Source organism: Eublepharis macularius, chromosome 1 (genome assembly GCF_028583425.1).
Source record: "Eublepharis macularius isolate TG4126 chromosome 1, MPM_Emac_v1.0, whole genome shotgun sequence".
NCBI lineage: Eukaryota > Metazoa > Chordata > Lepidosauria > Squamata > Eublepharidae > Eublepharis > Eublepharis macularius.
The window spans coordinates 117,941,912-117,956,096 of record NC_072790.1 but is presented as its reverse complement, the minus strand read 5'-3'; the positions used below and the strand labels follow the sequence as shown (position 1 = coordinate 117,956,096).

Here is a 14,185-nt window from a genome sequence, read left to right as displayed (position 1 = left end):
CAGGCCTCAGTTCCTGTATCCTTAAGGGAGCTTTTTCCTGTCCTGCTGCGAGCATGTTTAAGACATGCTTGATCCTTCTTGCTTCTCCTACCTTTTGCTCTGGATGGCACTGGACTGTAAAAAGCTGACCAAGGGTTACCAGCTACATTTTGGGAAATTTGTGGAGATTTGGGGGTGGAGCATTGGGGAGGTTGGGATTTGGGTAGGAGAGGAACTTCAGCTTCAGGGAAGATGATCTTTGTTGTCTGAAGATCAGTTGTAATTCTAGGAGATATCCAGGTCCCACCTGGAGGTTGGCAACCCTCTGACCATGCAAGGGCCCAACGTATTAGTCTCATTAGTGAGAGCTCTGGGACAGGGCTATAGGAGGATCTGTCTGGTGGGTTGGGTCCTACCAGCAAAAGCTGGTAAAATGGAGAGAAGATGGTTTCAGAGTGTTGATATTGAAGACCAACTGTCACCAGCATGGGACTTATCTTGTGGGGTTCCTCTGGGCTCTGTCTTATTCCCCATGGCATTCAATTGCTATAGAAAGGGCATAGGAGAAATAATTTGAAAATTTGGAGCAGACTATCATCACTATACTGATGACACCCAGCTCTATAGTTCTTTATCCAAACTGCCTGATGATACTATAGAGATCCTGAACCAGTGTCTTACTGTTAAGGTTAAATTGTAAAGAGTAAACAGGTTGAAACTGAATCCTGCTGGCTGGAAAGGCTGAACTCTTGAGGGACATGGTGTGACATTCTCTGAGGCCTCAGAGGAGGGGTGACACACTTACTTCAGGCAGCTGGCCCTTATCTCATCATTGGCCCTCCCATGCTAGTGCTGCCTGACCTTACTTCCCCATGCCATCTTCAACTGTGAGTTTCTTGTCTTGAGAAGGCTGGTCCTCCAGGGCTGATGACCTGGCGGGATGGGCACTAGGGAGCAGGGGCTTCAGGCTGATAGGTGCTTCCCTGGCAGCCTGTTGCCATCTGATCCTGGCCAGCTGTGCCCCCTGCCTCACTTACTACTCTTGGTTCTCCAGGATGCTTGCATCCCTCCTGGCCCTTGCTCCGGATCTGGGGCTTTGACGCCTTCTTCCAAGCATGCCTCCACCAGCTGCCTCCTTTGGGCAATCCCTGCATCTGGCATGCCACTGCTGTCTCAGCTTTCTCTCAGTCTTGCCTTTCACACGCTCTCTCCTTGCTCCTTCTGCCCCTGCCCCTCATCCTCATCTGGGCATCCTGCTTTTAAAGCACGTGTCTCCCAGCCTCGCCCCCATCCTTCTGGTAGTGTGCCAGGTGTCACATCGCCACAATAGGGTAGTGATGATACTTACTCACTCAGTTAAGAGCCTAGAGATTATACTGGATCTAGCAGTATTACTGGAAAAATAAGTGCAGCAACAAAAGAAGTATTCTACCAGCTTATTTCAGCTCAGAAGATGCCCTCCTATTTGTCTTAACTGACCCAGCCACATGGATCCATACTATAATTATCCTGCAGCTAGACTCCCGCAATGTACTCTGCAAGGGTCTACCCTTAAAGACAACTTGGAAACTCCAGCTAGCGTAAAATATTGCAGACCAGTTTCTAATGAGCACATCACAACCATTCTGCAGACTCTCCACTGGTTTATTGTTCATTTACTGGATTCAATTCAAGGTTCTGGTTATGACCTCTAAAGCCCTGAATGGCCTTGGATTCACATATCTTCAGGATTGCCTCTCCCACTATGATCTGACAGCTTTGTTCCTCCAAAGCCTTCTAAGGGTACCACCATACAAATGGGTAAGATTGGAAGCTGCCCTGTTCATGTGCATTTTCAGTGTTGGTTCCCACCTTGTGGAATGGCCTGCCTGAGGAGGTCAGGAAGCCTGCCATGCTTCTGCCATTCTATAGAATGTGCAGAATGGTAATGTTCAAGTGGGCATTAAAAAAGCTGTAGGATAATGGACATTGTGTCTCATAATATTGATTGTATTAAATTGCACTTGGTAATCTGCTTTGAGTCTCTGTGACAAAAATATTATAAATATAGTAAATAAATATACAGTAAACAAGCAGGGAACCAGCAGAGTGTTGGAAATACAATGTCTTGTGTACAGAGAAGGCAGAAGACACAGAATACCTGCAAGGGGCAGCAGGTCTGACAGTTAGATAGATGGCAGAGTGGAATCCTTCTTTCCTCCTCTCTTCAGTCCTTCCTGCATGTCTCCAGAATGGTATTCCTAGGCTACTTCCTGCTTCATCCTGGAAGTCCCTCCTCCCTGTTTACTGAGGTAGTTAGTATCTATCCTGTTTCTTGCCTTTCTGTCAAAGTTGTAGTTCCCAAATAAACTCTCTTCATTCACTCCATAATCAGACTCAAGATCATTCCTAGGATATACCAGAGCCTACATGGTAGCAGAGGAAAGTTTGTGGGTTGATCTCTGATTAAAGAAATAAGACTCACCAGAGGCTCCCAAGCTAGGTGAGAAAGAAAAGGGACAAAATGGCCACCTATAGCATTCAGCAAGGGGCAGTGATAGAAAAGCTGAATGAAAGAAACTATGTGATCTGGAAAGCCTGCATGCAGACCTATCTCATGGAATAAGGAGTTTGGGATGCAATTAAAGATCCAAGAACAGTAAATGAGGAACCTGAAAAGCAAAGAAAATGAGATGAACACAGTGACAAAGCCAAAGGGATCCTGTTTAAAGATTTGGATGCAGAGAAAGCCTTTGATAATTTGAATTGGGATTTTATGTTTTTAACCCTTCTGTTTAACATCTATGTGAAGCCGCTGGGTGAGATCATCCGTGGTTTTGGGGTAAAGTACCCTAGATCACCCCAATGATGCCCTTAATGTGATGTCCCGGTGCCTGGAGGCCGTACGGATCTGGATGGGGAGAAGCAGGCTCAGACTCAACCCTTCCAAGACCGAGTGGCTGTGGTTTCCAGCACCCCGTTATAGCCAGCTGGTTCCATCGCTGACTATTGGGGGCGAGATTTTGGCCCCCACAGAGAGGGCTCGCAACTTGGGTGTTCTCCTGGATGCGCGGCTGTCGTTAGAAGATCATGTGTCGGCCGTGGCCAGGGGGGCTTTTTATCAGGTTCACCTGGTTCACCAGTTGCGTCCCTTTCTGGATCGGGATGCCTTGCGCACAGTCACCCATGCCCTCGTTTCCTCCCGTCTGGACTACTGTAACGCTCTCTACATGGGGCTCCCCTTGAGGACCACCTGGAGGCTACAATTAGTTCAGAATGCCGCCGCACAGGCGATTATGGGAGCGACACGGCGCGCCCATGTAACACCTCTCCTGCGCGAGCTGCACTGGCTTCCGGTGGTCTTCCGGGTGCGCTTCAAGGTGCTGGTTACCATCTTTAGAGCGTTCCATGGCTTAGGGCATAGGTATTTACGAGACCGCCTGCTGCTACTGATAGCCACCCACAGGCCGGTACGCTCCCACAGAGAGGTCCTCCTCAGGGTGCCATCGGTCAAACAATGTCGGCTGGTGACCCCCAGGGGGAGAGCCTTCTCTGTCAGGGCACCTGCCCTCTGGAATGAATTGCCCCCGGAGATACGTATGGTCCCTGACCTACACATCTTTTGCCGTGCCCTTAAGACGTTATTATTCCAACAAGCGGGGCTGGCCTAAATGTGTTTTAATTGAGTTGTCCTGTTCCAATTATCCAATATGTTTATATTTTATATTCTTACTGTTTTATATTTGTATGTTTTATTTTGGCTGTACACCGCCCTGAGTCCTTCGGGAGATGGGCGGTATAAAAATTCAATTAAAGTTAAAGTTAAAGTTGAGAAGGGGTGTTGGAAATGCAATGTCTTGTGTCTAGAGAAGGCAGAAGGCAGAGGGTCTGACAGTTAGATAGATGGCAGAGTGGGATCCTTCTTTCCTCCTCTCTTCTGTCCTTCCTGCATGTCTCCAGATTGGTATTCCTAGGCTACTTCCTGCTTCCTGCTTCTTCCCGGAAGTCCTTCCTCCCTGTTTACTGAGGTAGTTCCTGAATAAACTCTCTTCATTCACTCCTTAATCAGACTCAAGATCATTTCTAAAATATACCAGAGCCTACACAAAGACTTGTTGCTGAGGGGCACCTCATTTATCCCTGTACCCCTCCCCCACACTATTCTTTTCTTCCTCCTGGCAACCTCCATATCCTTACATTTCCATGCTTCCTTTTCTACCCACCCACTTTTATTTGCTCTCCATCTTTATTATTAATTTAATTCATTCATACCCCACCTTTCATCACAATGGGAACCCAAAACAGCTTACAGAATTCTCCTCTCCATTTTATTCTCACAACAACTCTGTGAGATAGGTTAGGCTGAGAATGTGTGACTGGCTTAAGGTTATCTAGTGAGCTTCCACAGCAGAATAGGGATTTCAAACAGGGTCTCCCAGATTCTAGTCTGATGCTCAAACCACTACACAACACTGGCTTTCCTGGGCTGCCTGCGGTCACAGAGCAAGTTGCCCAGTGTTTGCTGCTGGGCCTGACCCTGATAAGTCCTCCCTCAAGACCAAAATAATCCTGGAAAGGTCCCTGTCCCTACTCTCTGCCTTTTATTGACATAAACCAAGGCTTGAAGGTTGGGAATACTGTTGTAGTTGTCTAGCAGCTCCAACAATGGGCACTGCAAAAAGCATTATCCATTATCCATTGTGTCTATTATAGGGGTGGGGGTTACCCACCAATGTATTTTTTTAAATCAGATTTTTGTGCAGATCTGGAGCCCAACACGAAGAATGAGGACATCCTCCAGGTAAATGCCTGGGCCCTCTTCTCCTGCTGAAAGAGTAAGAGGTCTTGGCAACCCTATCCACTTTGGGAACCCAAAATGACTTGCATCATTCTTCTTTTATTTTATCTTCACAACAATCCTGTGAGGCAGGTTAGGCAGAGAATGTGTGAGTGTCCCATGGTTAACATGTGAATTTCCACAGCAGAGTGGGAATTCAAACCCAGGACTCCCAGATATTAGTCTGAAATGCTAACAGTTTCAGCACACAGGATTTTGTGGAGTAGTTAGTGGTGAACAGTAGTAAGCAGCCAGGGCTTGCAGTTCAGGGGATACAGTTCAGGGGATAGCAAGTAACTAGTGGTTGCTGCCAGGCCTAACCCCAATTAGTCATCCCTCAAAGGCCAAAAGTGGCCCTGGAAAGGGCCCTGCCCCTCCCTCTGGCTTTTACAGAGAATAAACAAGGTCTGGTACTGTTATGGTTTCCTAGTAACAGCCACTGAGGGCATTAGTTTCTTAAAGCTACAGCCAAGGATCCCATTCCCCCGTTTCCACCTTCCACCCCCCACCAGCACTTATCCAGCCAGTGGTGGGGAAGGTGCAGGAATGAGCCTCCCAGGCACACTCCCAGAGCAGCACATCACTTCCCAGGAATTACATCATAGTGCTGCCCCAAGGGCACTCCTGTGCTTCCCAGTGATCTGATTTGGGCCCCAAACAGGCCAAATCGGACCCATTTGGGTCCCTAATTGGTCCGCTGTGAAGTGCGCACATGCATGCAAGGAACACAACAGGAGAGACAAGAAGGTAAGCACTGGGTCCCATCACTTCTGCCCAGAGGGTAAGAGGACCTGGCAACCTTAGCTACAGCTGCTGCTTCTATTATTTTGAGGGTTTAACCCCCAATGTTTTGGTTTTTTAAAATTTCAGATCTTTCTACAAACCGAGGGCCTTTTCAGGCTTATAAAATGACATCTTCATGGGTCCAGCCTCTGGATTTAAGTACCCACAGATCTGGTCACGTTGAGAATTAGATATATTGATACTTAAAGAACTTCTTAAGATCAACAGAGTTGAGCCATATTGAGTCTGTATGCCCATTAAAGGATCAATGCATCATGCATCATAAAGTGATGTACTAAAATTGCAGACTATTGTAATAAAACAAAACCTGCAAGTATACTTCTAAATGAAGCAATAATGAAAAATTATTGATCATATATCCCACAATATTCATTTCAATTTTAAAATCTTGAAGGTTTTAAAAGGTGAACATAAGAAGCACCCTGCAGATCAGGCCAGTGGTCCATCTAGTTCAGAACCCTATTTCACACAACAGCCAACCAGTCACTCTGGAGGGACAACAGAGCATAGAGGCTGAGGCCTTCCCTGGAGGTTTGGGAGCAACATTGTTGCCTACTCACCCAATTTGTGGAGATCCTCCTACAACTCTTCACAGTTAGCCTTGGTTTTCACCATCCTGAATAATTTTGTCATCTGCAAACTTGGCCACTAGTTCCAGGGAGTACAGCCTGCTTTCGTATGGCATCTGATGGCACTTTCTTGCACAATTCTTCATTCTGCTTTCCCATGCGCTTTTTGGGCTGGTGGGATTGTTTGAAACTAGTAATGACGCCTAATGCCTTTTTCACTCATAGTTCTTAAAGTGGGAGGAGGCCATTTAAAAATAGTAAATCCTGCTGAGCCCTGGTCTCAGTAGACAGAGTGTTCCAACAGGCAGGAGCCAGGACTGAGAAAGCCCTGGCTCTAGTCGAGGTAAGGCAGGCCTCCTTGGGGCCAGGGACCAATAACAGTTGTTTATCTCCTGATCAGAGGGTCCTCCAGGGAATATACGGGGAGAGACGGTCCCTCAAATATGCTGGCCCCAGTCTGCCCAAGGCTTTATAAGTCAATACCAGAACCTTGAACCGGATCTGGTACTCCACTGGCAACCAATGCATCTCGCGCAGTATTGGTATAATATGCGCCCTATTTAGTGCTTTCATAATGATGCGCGCCGCTGCATTTTGCACCAGCTGCAATCTCCAGGTCAGGCTCAAGGGTAGGCCCGCGTAGAGCGAGTTACAGTAGTCTAACCTAGAGATGACCGTTGCCTGGATCACTGTAGTTAAGTCACAGGTAGACAGGTAGGGGACAAGTTGCCTGGTCTGCTGCAGGTGGATAAAAGTAGACCTGACAACTGCTGCGACCTGTGCCTCCATTTTCACGGAGGCATCCAGGATCAGCCCCAGACTCCTGATCCTCGGAACTGGCACAAGCTGTGCCCCATCGAGGGCGGGAGCTGGAGTCCCGAACCCGGTCCTCTGTGGCTCAAGTACAGGACATCCCTTTGTTGGGTTCAATTTCAGTCAACTCTGTTTCAACCAATCAGTCGCAGCTGCAAACGCATGTTCCAGAATATCTGGGGCTGAGTCGGGCCGTCTGTCCATTATCAGATACAGCTGGATGTCATCTGCATATTGATGACACCCAAGTCTGAAACTTCACACCAACTGGGCTAGGGGGCGCATGTAGATGTTAAATAATAAAGGGGAGAGTATTGCCCCCTGCGGGACCCCGCACACCAATGGGTCATGGGGTGACAATTTCTCCCCAAGCACCACCTCGACCATGGAGAAAAGAGACAAGCCACTGTAAGGCAGTCCCTCATATCCCCACATTGGTGAGGCAGTGGGTCAGAAGATTGTAATCGACTGTGTTGAACAAATCCAATAATATCAGCAGTGCTGAACCACCTTGATCCAGATGTCTGCGAAGGTCGTCCGTGAGGGTGACCAGCAGCATCTCCATCCCATGTCCTGGATGGAACCCGGACTGAAAGGAATCTAGGGCCAAGACATCCTTCAGGAAACCCTGTATCTGTTCCACCGCTGCCTGCTCAATCACTTTTCCCAGAAACGGGAGGTTCAAAACTGGGCAATAATTGACCAGGTCAGTAGAGTCCAGTGATGGTTTCTTCAAGAGAGGTCTCACTACGGCTTCCTTTAATGGCCCAGGAAACCCCCTGGTGCCTCCGGTGACCAGGAAAAACCCCGATGCCCAAGGACGTCTATGGTCCTCCAATGAGGATCATAGACCATTGGCACTGGCCTTTACCAGCCATGATGGGCATGGGTCCAGGGGGCACATGGTGTGCCTAACTGATCACAGGGTCCTGTCAATCTCCTCCCCAGAGAGTGGACTGAACTGATCAAATATTGACCCTAAAGATGGCCAAGGGGTCTCTAGTTCCTTTACTGTATCAACTGTGGCTGGCAAGTCATGGCAGAGAGACAAAATTTTATCAGCAAAAAAGCTCCCCAAAGCCTCACAGCTAATGTCCGAATTCTGAATTTGACGGCCTCCGCATGGGAGGGAGACCAGTGACTGAGCCACATTGAACAATTTTGCTGGGCACAAACTAGCTGATGCGATGGAGGCTGTATAGAACTCTTTCTTCAGAGCCTTCACCGCCATCTCATAGGCTTTCATAAATGTCCTATAAGATGATCTTATAGGGTCTGATATATCGCTTTTTTCTGGATATATTCAAGATGGTGGCATGGACGTGAGTCCCTAGTGGGTGCTCTGCTGAGAAATATCAAACACTGTGAAATAATATGTCAGTGGAAATTTTCTGAACACCTAAAACAACTTTTACTAAGTTATTAAGTTTGGAACCAACTTTTATTAAGTTCTTTTTTTTTTTTTATAAATTTTTATTTTTCAGTATACTACACAACACTACAATAACACTACACAAGACTATCACAAGGGAAGGGAAAGGATGAAGAGAAAGGGAAGGGGCGGGGAAAAGGGGACATAAAGGGAAGGATAAACTACATTCAACACTACACTTCAATGTTTTCCCTTCATACTGCCATAATAGAAAAAAAAATAGCTCAATAAAATGATGATGGGGTGGTTAATCATACAGAATACACATTTCAAATTCTAATTAAACTTTCCTCCCCCTTCTGGGTCCCGGACGCAATTCTCTCTGTGCAACTGCAGCTGCGGTGCTCTCCTCCTCCTCCCCCCCCTCAGGCTTCTCCTTTTCTTCGTTCTTGGTACACTGGAATTCCGGGTTTTTATCCTCAAAATCCTTTAGTTGATCTTCTGATAGTATCTTATAGGCTTGATCTTTATGTCTAAACCATATTCCTTCCGGAAGTAACCATTTATACTTTATTCCATGGTCCCTCAGAAGAGCTGCGAACTTTTTGTACTTAAAACGTCTTTTCCGGACTAGAAATGGAACGTCCTTTAAAATCTTGACTTTAAGACCCATAAAGTCCAAATCCGCATTGTATGAGTTATATAGGATAGTGTCCCGAATCTTTTTAAATGAAAAGTCAATAATGATCTCGCGAGGCAGCTGTCGCTTTATTGCATATTTTGAAGAAGCCCGACGGACCTCCAAAATGGCGCTTTTAACCTCTTCTTTAGTTGTCCTCGCGGGTGTCGCCAGTAGTTCCGAGACCAAATCCCACAGATCCTCATTTTCCTCCTCTTTCACATTTTGGAGACGCAAAATTGTCTGCGTTCGTTCCACCTGTAGCCCGATCAGCTGGTTCTCCACCAACTTCAGCTCTTTTTTCGTAGCCTTCACAAGTGACGCACTTTCCAGAGCAGACTTCTCTGCCCCCCCCCGCTACTTCCTTGATGGTTTTCACTTCGCTTTCAATTGAGCCCACCCTTTGATCAGTTTCGTTCAGCTTGTCAACAAAGGGTTTTATGGCTTCCACCACCGCCCTGCGCACCAACTCTTCGAGCGACTCTCCCTTCTGCAAGGTAGCCGAGATTGACTTACCGAGAGTGGGACTTTGCTTCTTTGCTGCCATTTTGGGGGGGGGGGCGCCAGCCAAATTCTGGAACTCACCGAAGGGGAAGAGCGAATCTTCTTCAGATCAACCTCTCCTTCACAAACGCTTGTAGAACAGAAGGGATTCGCTTGTTTACAGGCTTCCGCCTGTTTCTTTTATTTGCCGTTTCTCGTTGCCCGGCGGCACTCAAGGCGCCGCGCACGTCTGCCGGCCTCCATAGGGACAAACGGGCAATTCTCCCCCCCCGCATTGATTTCGGGGGGTTCTTCCCACAGCGTCCCGGACCCTGCCTCCCTGACTGGGAGTCCTGGGGGCTAATCCTTGCAGATCAGCCGCCCGGTCAGGGTGCCCGGTCGCTTCCTCCCGGACCCGCCGAGAGGAGCGTCCGGCATGGCTGAGAAAGCGAAACCGAATCACTTTTATTAAGTTCTTAAATTGCAACAGGGCAACGTCTAATAACAACGGAGTTAAAACTACTCTGTAAACTTGAACAGCAACTGGAACAACAACAACGGAGCTACACCTGCTCCATAAACTTAATCAGCAATGTTTAGCTTAAGCAGCAACAGCAACGGAGTTACAACTGGTTACCAGCAAGGGAGTTGAGCCTGGAGGAGTTGGATGACACCAAGGCCGTTTTTTTTTAGAGGCCAGCCTAGCCCCAAGCTCGAGTCAGCTATCCAATTGTCCAGCTGAAAAGTATTTTACCTGGAGGTTTGGGAGCCAACGTTGAGGCTGGGGGGAAAGCGAAGAGGAAGCTCTGTGGTGGTGAATTGGTGGTGGCTGCTGTGAAGTGACTGGAAGGCGAAACTGCTCCTTCAGAGGCTCTTGGAAACTTCGGGGGCTGTCGGAGAGCTTTGGAGTCTTCTGGAGGGTGAAGCAGCGTTGGAAGTTTCAGAGATAGCTTGGAGGCCGTAAGAGGCTGGTGGCTTTTCTTTTTTGCATAACAAATGGAATTGCAGTTGTAAGAGATGGCCTGGACCTGCTGAGCCTGGAACAGTTGGTGAAGCCTTTGACTTATCAGCCCCAAAGACCATTAAATCACTGATATTAAAGTAGGGCTTGAGAAGTCTAGAGTTAGTTGATTAAATTATTGTGCTCTAGGACTGAAGGACTGTAACTACTGTACGGCCCTGTTTAACTGTGGTTTAAAGTAACAAAAAAAAGGGGGCGGGACTAAGATATCAATTTGAGTAAATAAAAATTTGCCTGCTGTAATTGGAGTTCATGCGGTGTTATATTAGATTGAGGGGGGGAGGTATTGCTGAGGTTAATTAAAATTGAATGAATGGCTCTTGGAACCGATTAAATTGGGGGATGTATCATTGCACCACATGATAGATTGTGGCCTTAACATAGTAATATATATTCTCTAACCTCTGGATGAAAGTATTGTTAGTTTGAGGGTTGAATTTGGTTTATACTACTCTGTTTAGTGTGGCCTAAAAAAGGAAATCTTTTCCTGAAATTATTAAAAATATAGAAAATAATTTTTAAAAAAGGAGGGGAAAAAAGTTTTCCTAGATTGCTGCAAACTGGAGTTTCAAAAAGTTGATGAGAGGAGGGGAGTCAACCTCCTTTCGACACTGATGTTGTGCAATGCCAGGTCCATAAATAATAAGACTGCAACATTGCAAGAATTCTTTGCAATGAGTAATATGGACCTGGTATGTGTGACCAAGACCCGGGTGAGGGAAGGTGAAATGGTCGCCCTTGGAGAACTGACTCTCCCCCAGGGTATTCAGTCCTTCATCAGTCCCAAATAGGAGGCTGGGGGGGAGGGGTGGCAATCCTTGCTCGAGAGTCTTTCTCCTTCAAACCACTTCCCACCCCTGAAATCTCTGGCATTGAATGTGTAGGCCTGGTGTGGAGTGCCGAGGAGAATTTGGCCATCTGCTTGGTGTACCAACTGCCTAGCACACCAGCAGATACCCTGTCGTGCCTGCTAGAGGTGGCGGCGGGGTGGGCCTTGGAGTACTCCAGAGTGATGGTGTTGGGAAACTTCAATGTCCATCCTGAAGATGCCTCCTCTGTGCAGGCTGTGGACCTGGTAGCTTCCATGGCAGCGCTGGGACTCTCCCAATTTGTATCGACCCCCCACACAAAGCGAACATGTTCGTTGTCCATTGTTTGTGGGGGCCAGCAAGCTCTCCTCCAGCCATCAAGATCCCTACTGCACCACTCCCAGAAACCCTACCTGAGCAGGCAGCAGGAAAGGTACCAGTAATAAATAATAGCTTGGCCCCAGAGCCTGGCAGCAGCCCTCAAACCTGAAGGGGTAGATCCCTATCCCACCACACACAAAGAAAATCCAAGCTCCAATGCATTCACCCAGTCTCTCTAACAGCAGCTGTCTCTCCCTGAAAGCCAGAGCTGGGAGCCCCCCTCCCCGCTGGTCTTTTCCTCTTGTAACAAATTTGGAGCTCCAGTCCACACTTGGAAGGAAGACCTGCCTATCAAGCTAAATTGGGCTTAGATTGGGGTTTCCAGGCAAACAGCAGGAGTTCAGACAGAGTTCAGACAAATCCCTGCCTGAATTGCCATGGGAATTGATTGCAGGTACCAGACTGTCTGGCTTGACGAACAGCAACGAACAGCAACAAAGAAGGCCTGCAACAACCACCTGTTCGTTTAGAATGAGGCCTCACAAACAGCTTGTTCACGAACAGCAGATTGGGCTGTTCGTGGTTTTTTTTAGTTTGTATTGCTTGTTCGTGTCCATCTCTAGTCCTTACCCAAAAAGCAAAGACTAAAGAGCAGGCTCTAAGGCTACAGATTTATAGGGTGGACAGGAAATAGTCCTCTGAGGCGAGGGCCAAATGGCTGATTGAGGCCAAAACTACATTTTACATTGTTCATGTGTTAGCTGCAGGGACTTACAGCCATCTTACAGGAACCCATTTTGGCTTGGGAAAATGACACAGGGAGGAGGCAGGAGCCCCTCCTCCTCCTGCGCTGTGGTCTTGATCTGAATCAAGCCATTGCAGCAGCCTGAAATGAAATTGCCACTGGGAGCTCAAAGCTGCAATATGGCAGCGATTTCCTGTAAACACCTTGAGAACAATGTAACATGCTCAGGCACAGGAGATACTGCAGAATTCAGCTTTGCAATGGGAGCTGACTATCTGCAGCAGTACACAAGGTAAAGTTGCTGCAAGTCCTAAGACACGCATTCCATTATGGTTGGCTATATTTAGTGTTTTTCATTTCAGTTCCCTCACAACAGAAACTGATCATTCCTAGCCTATTTTGCCTATTTTGTCTAATCAAATAACCTAGCTAGTTTGCTCCACAAAGCTATTCTGTTATAAAAAGCAGAAGTGTGAATATAATCAAGAGACTTGCAGGAAAGCATAAAGATAATGGCTAATGAAAGCTCTCATCATACCTCTCCTGTCTGCAAAGCTTTGCTTCCTGAATCCTGACCTCAACAAACCCTGCCAACAGGCTCCTACTAAGAGCCAAGCTACAAGTGACGCCTGACACAGGTTGGACACTTGTCAGCTTCCCTCAAGTTTTGATGGGAAACATAGGCATCCTGGTCTTGCAGCTGTAATGGAGAGCCAAGCTGTAAAGCCATCAAAACTTGAGGTAAGCTGACAAGTGTCCAACCTGTGTAAGGCGTCACTTGTAGCTTGGCTCTTAGTGTCATCACTGGATATATGGTGAGGGGCACAAGTGGCCTGAAATATTCCTCAGTGTTTTGCTGTTCAGCATCAAGGTAGTATAATGGTTACAGTCTTGAACTGGGGAGGCCTGGGTTCAAATCTTCATTATGCCTCTTGCTATTCTGCCTCTTTGGGTATGGAGGAACTTATTCTGTGAAGAACAAATTTAGTAAGTGCTTTTTCCACATTTGTCCATTTTCATGCAGCATTCATGGAGGTGTTGCAGCAGAATCCCACGCAAAATCAACTGATGAGCAGAGACAGAGAGAGAGAGCTGTCTTGGATAAGTGTTTAACATTAGGGTATGAATATGAGTCACGTTGAAATCAAATTAAATTTGGCCTTTCTGGTCAACTTTTCACCAGTGTCTTTTTTTGCACTGTCCCTTTCTTGAATTAAAAGATTTGATCATGTGCAGGGGAACACTCATTGACCTTGGCTAATGAAATTTTCCATATTAGTCAAAAATTTGAAGGTGGCTTGCCCAACCAAGTTCATGCCTTACTTGACCCTAATGTTGGTCTTTTTAGGCTAGACCTATCACACAATTTTCATTTCAAAGACAGAATATCACTAGCTATGCTGTGTTCCCTGACACATGCCATTACAGGGTAAACTGTTTAAATATTTTTGGTGTGTCATTTGGAGTCTCCAAGAATAGACTCCCTGCCAGTAAAACTGTAATAATGAATAAAGCACCAATGATTGCCCCAAACACATCTACTGCTTTAGTCTAGTTCTGTCTGGCCCTGACATTTCTGTATTCTTTAAGAAAGCATCTGATCACCTAAACACAACTAGGGTTGCCAAATCTGGGTTGGTAAATTCCTAGAGATTTGAATGGTGGGGTTGGCGGGGATCTCATATAGATTACCTTCCAAAGCGGCCATTTTTTCCCAGGGGAACTGATATCTGGCATTTGGAGATCATTTGCAATTCTGAGAGCTCTCCAGGCC

General features: G+C 46.8%; 1 protein-coding gene across 1 annotated transcript in view; it reads right to left on the bottom strand.

Moving 5' to 3' along the window:
* PDE7B (phosphodiesterase 7B) overlaps positions 1 to 14,185 on the bottom strand; it is a 302,170-nt gene that overhangs the window by 287,075 nt on the left and 910 nt on the right. The window lies entirely within an intron of this gene.